General features: G+C 42.0%; 1 protein-coding gene and 1 long non-coding RNA gene across 2 annotated transcripts in view; one reads left to right on the top strand and one right to left on the bottom strand.

Moving 5' to 3' along the window:
• chst8 (carbohydrate (N-acetylgalactosamine 4-0) sulfotransferase 8) overlaps nt 1-6,000 on the bottom strand; it is a 210,616-nt gene that overhangs the window by 20,268 nt on the left and 184,348 nt on the right. The window lies entirely within an intron of this gene.
• LOC109955846 (uncharacterized) overlaps nt 4,530-6,000 on the top strand; it is a 16,770-nt gene continuing 15,299 nt past the window's right edge. Inside the window, exon 1 of the long non-coding RNA XR_002274344.1 lies at nt 4,530-4,605. This is a non-coding gene — a long non-coding RNA (uncharacterized LOC109955846). The remainder of the gene's footprint in view (nt 4,606-6,000) is intronic.

Here is a 6,000-nt window from a genome sequence, read left to right on the forward strand (position 1 = left end):
AAAAACTGTTACTTGTAGATTTCAGGTAGCTGTGCACTCTGTCACCACTATTGGGAGTTCTGGGGCGCAGTAACATGGTATTCACTTTTAAATTTCTACAAGGCCAGTGTGTTGAAATTATTCCAGTCCTGTACTATCAAATGTTTCAACAATTGAAAAATAATTGTAATTTCATCACACCTTGTAGTACAGTAAAAACTGTGATTCATTAAGAAATGTGCCCATGAGGACAGCAATTTGGTCAAGTTGCAAGGACCCCTGTGCTTTAACTCCACATGTAAAGAAGGGGCATGTAACTAGAAGAGGATGTATATATGGCAGGAGAGTCTGAGAGTTAATGAGCAACAGGTGGAAGTGATGATAGATGATTATGCTGGTGGAAACATGACAGGCAGGGAGAGATGGGGAATCCGGGGAGAAACAATGAAAAAACAGGAAGCGAACGTCCAAACCGTGACACCACACATTTCTAGTGGCGTGAGTGCATGACAATGTATGTAGATGCCTGTGTATATGATAAGGCTAAGCAGGCCAGGCCTTAGGCTTTGCTCATCTTTTCTCTCCACTCAGCTGTGTTCCCCAAGGAGAGTAAGCAACGGGCCAGAACTGCTAGCCTGCTAGAGATCCAGATAAGACAGACAGAAAGAGAGAAATGTGTGTAGGTGTGTGCACTTGTGAATGAGGGTGGGAGGGCAAACATATATCTTATCAGAAAGGAAAAAAATGAAATCGAATGAGAGAAAGACTGGAAGAAAGCAGGGCAAGAGAGGTGGTAGCAGAGGGAAATGAATACTTGTATACTGAGTGCGAGAAGAGGGATATGTCTTTAACAACTTTAACTCTAACAGCAAGTGAGGAATAAAGAAAAGAGGGGGCGAGTCTGAGAGGTAATAAAAGGAAATTAAAGGAATTAAATTAATAAAATGAATTAAAGGAAAAAGACAAGTGATGGAGACAAAGAATGAGACAAAAATGGAGAAAGAGAGAGAAAGAGTAAAGGCAGATACTGAGTGAATGCAAGAAAAAGGCAGAAAGAGCATAAATCAGGACTTTTGTTAATTTTGTCCACCTGGGGGAAAGTCCTCTCTTATCATCTGTAACACACAGCCTCAACTCAACCCCATGCCAGAGGTGACATTTTTAGCACTAAGTAGTATAAAGCATTTCAAATAGATAATTACATGCCTTCTGCTAAGTTGAATTATTTATATGTTGGGTCTTCATCATTTTTGTTCATAATGGAAGGTGTGTAAATCTCTGCTGCTTCACTGGAATGAAAATGTTGCTTATTAGCATTAATTTGATTTCATATTTCAGGTCTGGAAATTTTAAGTCTGGCATTGACTCTCGTTTTAGCTCTGTTTTTGTCTCCACCAATTCCAGACAGAAATATCTGGCTCATTAACTGCTGTGTTCACCTGTTACTTGTGAACCCATTTGGTTCTGGGCAGGTAGCATATAGTGGGTTTGTACGAGCCATTTGGTTTATTGCTGTTCCCAGAGTTAAGAATGAAACAAGATGGAAAACCAACCCATTTGGGATCAGTTTAAAGAGCCCGTGGCATGCTTATTTTGCTAATTTATTTTTTAATCTTGGGTACCTCTATATTAGCTTTGCACCCATCATAACTCCAAATAGTCTGTAATTATTTCAGAAGGATAAAACCAGAGAACCTCTTCCTAAAAGCGAGAGGATAGTTCAACACAACTCCTTTTGCTGGTTTTGGGTTGAAAATGTACAGCGAACCACAACGGCATTAAGAGTTTCTCCTCCATAGATAGGTAAACAACGGTAAATGTACCAATGAAAAAAGATGTGTAGCACTCTAAACCAAGCAGGTAATTGGGAAACCCCATATTTTAACTGGCATAATGCAGACATAGTAGGTTCTCCAGCCTTACAACAATTTTCTACAGAAACAAGGCATTAACAGACGTGCAATGTGATTTTTTCAAACTTACCATTAAGTCCCACTGAGTAGTGGAAACTTCACTCTTTTTCAAGTAGCTCTGAGGTTGGTAAATCCAACTGGTGATCACTGCTTCTCACCACACATGATCACATACATTCCCAGAGTAGTGAAATCAAACAGGTAGCATAGCACAATAACATCATGGGTCGTTAGAAGCCTCAAGCAGTCAAAACCAACAGGTACTGTGCTCTGGGGAAATCCAGCCTTTATGAGCTGATCATTTACCACTCCAGGATGCTTCACTGGCCAGCTGATCATAGGCCACATTCACACTGCAGGCTGAAGTGACTCAGATCCGATCTTTTTCCCCAAATGTGACCCATATCCGATTTCCTTATGACAGTGTGAACAGCACAAATCCGATTTTTTTCAAATCCGGCCCAGACCACTTTCATATGTGGTCCTAAATCGGATACATATCCGATGTTTTACAATGCGACTTCAGTCTGAACGGCCATGCGATTTTTATGTCATTGAGCGATAAATGTCACAATTCTGCGCTGGAGGAGGCGAGGCCATAAGCAATATTTGTGCTCTCCTCCTTCTTGATATTCTTATTATTATTTCTTTATTTTGATTGCACATTAACTGGTACATCACTACGCACATGCTATCACGAGCCGCATCCATTTTTATTTTCGCAAACACAGTATGCTGCGTCTGACGTCACGTCCTCTTCTGCGCATGTGGGTCACCTCAGGGCCGTATACCGTTCACACATGAGACAGATGGCAGTCGCATTTAAATGACAGTGTGAACAACAGCGCAAAAAAATCGGATTTCGGCAAAAAATCCAATCTGAGCATTAACACCTGCAGTGTGAACGTAGTCATAGATTTCCAGCCCCTCCATCCACACCACATAAGACCCGGTCAGGTAAAACAGTGAGTCCCTGTACAGGAACATTCCCAGACATGCAGTAACCCCAGGCCGTGTATTTTTCTCCACAGCCTCTGGTTACAACGCAGGCAGCAGGAGGTAAAATATATCCCAGTCATAAAATCCTACTTTAAATATGGTGAATGTCAGGCAAGCTCGCATGACTGTGCACAGCCAGCAGAATATGACTATTCAAGGAAATTCATAAACTGTTGCACAATACTTTCCATAGTTGAACAAAGTCTCCCCCATAAGAGTTCATGGGATTTGTATAAACCAAGTTGCTTCTGCATAGAAGTACAACAACATGGGTACACCTTGTTTTTAGAGCTTTCAGTCACTTTAAGATAACTGATTGTTGTAACATTGTAGATAAGTCATAAAACACAGAAAAGCATGCTAGGGGCTCTTTAAATCTTTTAGATCTCAGCTTACTGACTGTGGTAATTCAAGCTGGATAACTTTAGCTGACTGTAGCTAACTCAGAGAGAGATCCTATCTATGAAAGTGACAGACTGAAAAATGACACTGAAGTTGAAGCATCCATTGTACAGTACATACCTCTATGGGATAGTATTTACTTTATACTGTATGTAGTGTATATAAAGGCTATATATTATTGTTAATGAGCATGATGCTCCAAACATGGCACATTTACCCAAAATTCAACATGGTGTGATGGGAACTTCACGTTCTCTCTACATTTACTAAGTCCAACATCTCAGATCAGCATACACTTAAGATAAAAAAAGCAGCACTTACAGCTCTAAATGACAAAGGATTACACTTCTTACTCAGTTGTTTCAATTAGACTAGAGAGATGTGATTCAGTTGCTTTGTTTGCATGCATTATAACACAACAGTAGGTCTCAAATGTTGCCTTCCAAGCCTGTTTCATTTATTTGCTTTTAGTGTAATGTACTGAAGAAATTTTATGTAGGAGGTGTAGATATTGGTGGAGTAGCTGACTGCAACTACAATTTTCTCAGTGTCTCAGAAACTGCAGCTGATGAGAAAAAGATTAGACACTACTGTCAACATTGGTTCTAAAGAACAGCAAACTGATGGAGAGTAGGAATGTACAGTGCCTCTCATTTAGATGTTAATATTACAAATATTATGTTAGTTATTACATTTGTGACTACAAATACTCCTCCAAGTTATGCTACCACCAATAATAGTAATAATGCTAATGATAATATTAGTTCTATTTCATATAGGCTTGGCCCTCTAAGAGCTGTCACTGTTGGTTTATCCCTCTGTTGCGTGTGAATGGGGTGTGGACCCCAGTTGCAGACACAGACTAGAGGAGAGGAACTGAAGAAAGCAGTTTATTAAACAAAACACAAATAGTGCTGGATGGCCGGAAGACTGGCAGGGAGCAACCAAGGACAGGCAAGACCCAGGAGGAGACGACAAGGATGAGGAGACCACCAGGGAGGAACCACAAGGAGGAGGCCACCAGGGAGGAACCACGAGGAGGAGATGAGGAGGAGACACGAGGAGGAGACCAGAGAGGACCAGGAGACCAAGCAGGAACCCAGGAGGGATGAGCAGGAGACCAGGCAGGAACCCAGGAGGGACGAGGAGACCAGGCAGGAACCCAGGAGGGACGAGGAGACCAGGCAGGAACCCAGGAGGGACGAGGAGACCAGGCAGGAACCCAGGAGGGACGAGGAGACCAGGCAGGAACCCAGGAGGGACGAGGAGACCAGGAGGACAAAGAACCAGGAGGACGACAGCAGGATATCAGGTAAGCTGGGATCTGTAGCGCTAGTAGTTAGGGTAGCGCTAGCGGTTGGAGCAGCGCTGGTAGTCAGAGCAGGGCTAACGGATTGAGCAGCGCTAGCAGCTAAATGAAACAGAATGCGCAGAGCTAAAGACTTGCATAGGAAAAGACAGAAAATCAATAAACGGTGAAGAATAAGACTGACCAATGGAGAGTAAGCGGGGCTGATGAATTGCGGAAACAAATAGAGCATGATCGGAACACGCAGTTGAAGGCAGGTAATCGCGAGACATGCACACATACTAAGGGTATGAACCAGCAGCAAGTGAACAGAAAATAGGTGTATAAATACAGGACCGGATGGGGCAATAATGAACAGCAGGTGAACGGCGTGGAGACTGATTGTCGTGGCAGAACAGCGGGGAACAGGACCGGGGGATAATGAGCACAGGTGAGTGGAATAATGACTAATAGTGGTGATAGAGGAGTGGGGAGAGAACAGGTAAACAGAAATGTAAATATGGGAAGTTGAGCTACGCGGAACTGTAACACCCTCGCACATGCACAGTCCCTGATTGCTGTTCTAAAGTCAGATGGTGATCATGGCTGGGAAAAGGACATTGAGGTGCTGGGTTTTCTTTACTGGCTGGCCCATGCAGCATCATACAGGGTAGTGTCAATGGCCTTAGACATCCCCAAGTCCTCTGTGCATGACATTGTCTTATCTGAGGAGCACATTTCCCCACCAGGTTCTGCTCTGTCACAAAAACTCTGCAATAAATGCAGACAGCAATCAGAATTTTTTTTTGGAAAAAGTTGCAAGTGTACAAACTTGAGTAATATGGTTTCATTGTATAAGTTACTCACTCAAAACCTTTGATGGCTGCATTACGCTTTCCAGTGAAGAGGGCTTCATTAGCCACTCTCCACTGGATAAGCATGCGGGTGTGCTCATCAGTCCCTGTAACATCACATCAGTATTTAAAGGTTTACTGCTTAGATTCATGATAATACCTGTTAATGCTACATTAAGAAGCCAAGGCATTAGTAACTTGCTAAGTTGCTATGAAGCCAACAAATATATTCCAAAATATCACAACTGGTAAAAGAAACATAGAAACATAACATCGTTGTAATTCCCTAATAACTGATGTAAAATTATCTCATTACACTGCTTAACCAACACATCGGTCTACAGAAAGTAGCAATAAGTTGATGTACTTTAATGGTGTTTATTAAACACACTTTACGTACAATTTACAACGTTGTAAACATAATTTAAATCTTACGCAAGATGGTCATTTGTTTGGATGCTTTAAAACAAGTTCAGATTAATCACACGAAAACAATGTTTATCTCGAGGTACTTACACTTGAATGCAGGTGCCTCGCCGCTTTCCGCCATTTCCTAATATGACGA

This window comes from Monopterus albus, unplaced genomic scaffold, assembly GCF_001952655.1.
Source record: "Monopterus albus unplaced genomic scaffold, M_albus_1.0 scaffold17.1, whole genome shotgun sequence".
Taxonomy (NCBI): domain Eukaryota; kingdom Metazoa; phylum Chordata; class Actinopteri; order Synbranchiformes; family Synbranchidae; genus Monopterus; species Monopterus albus.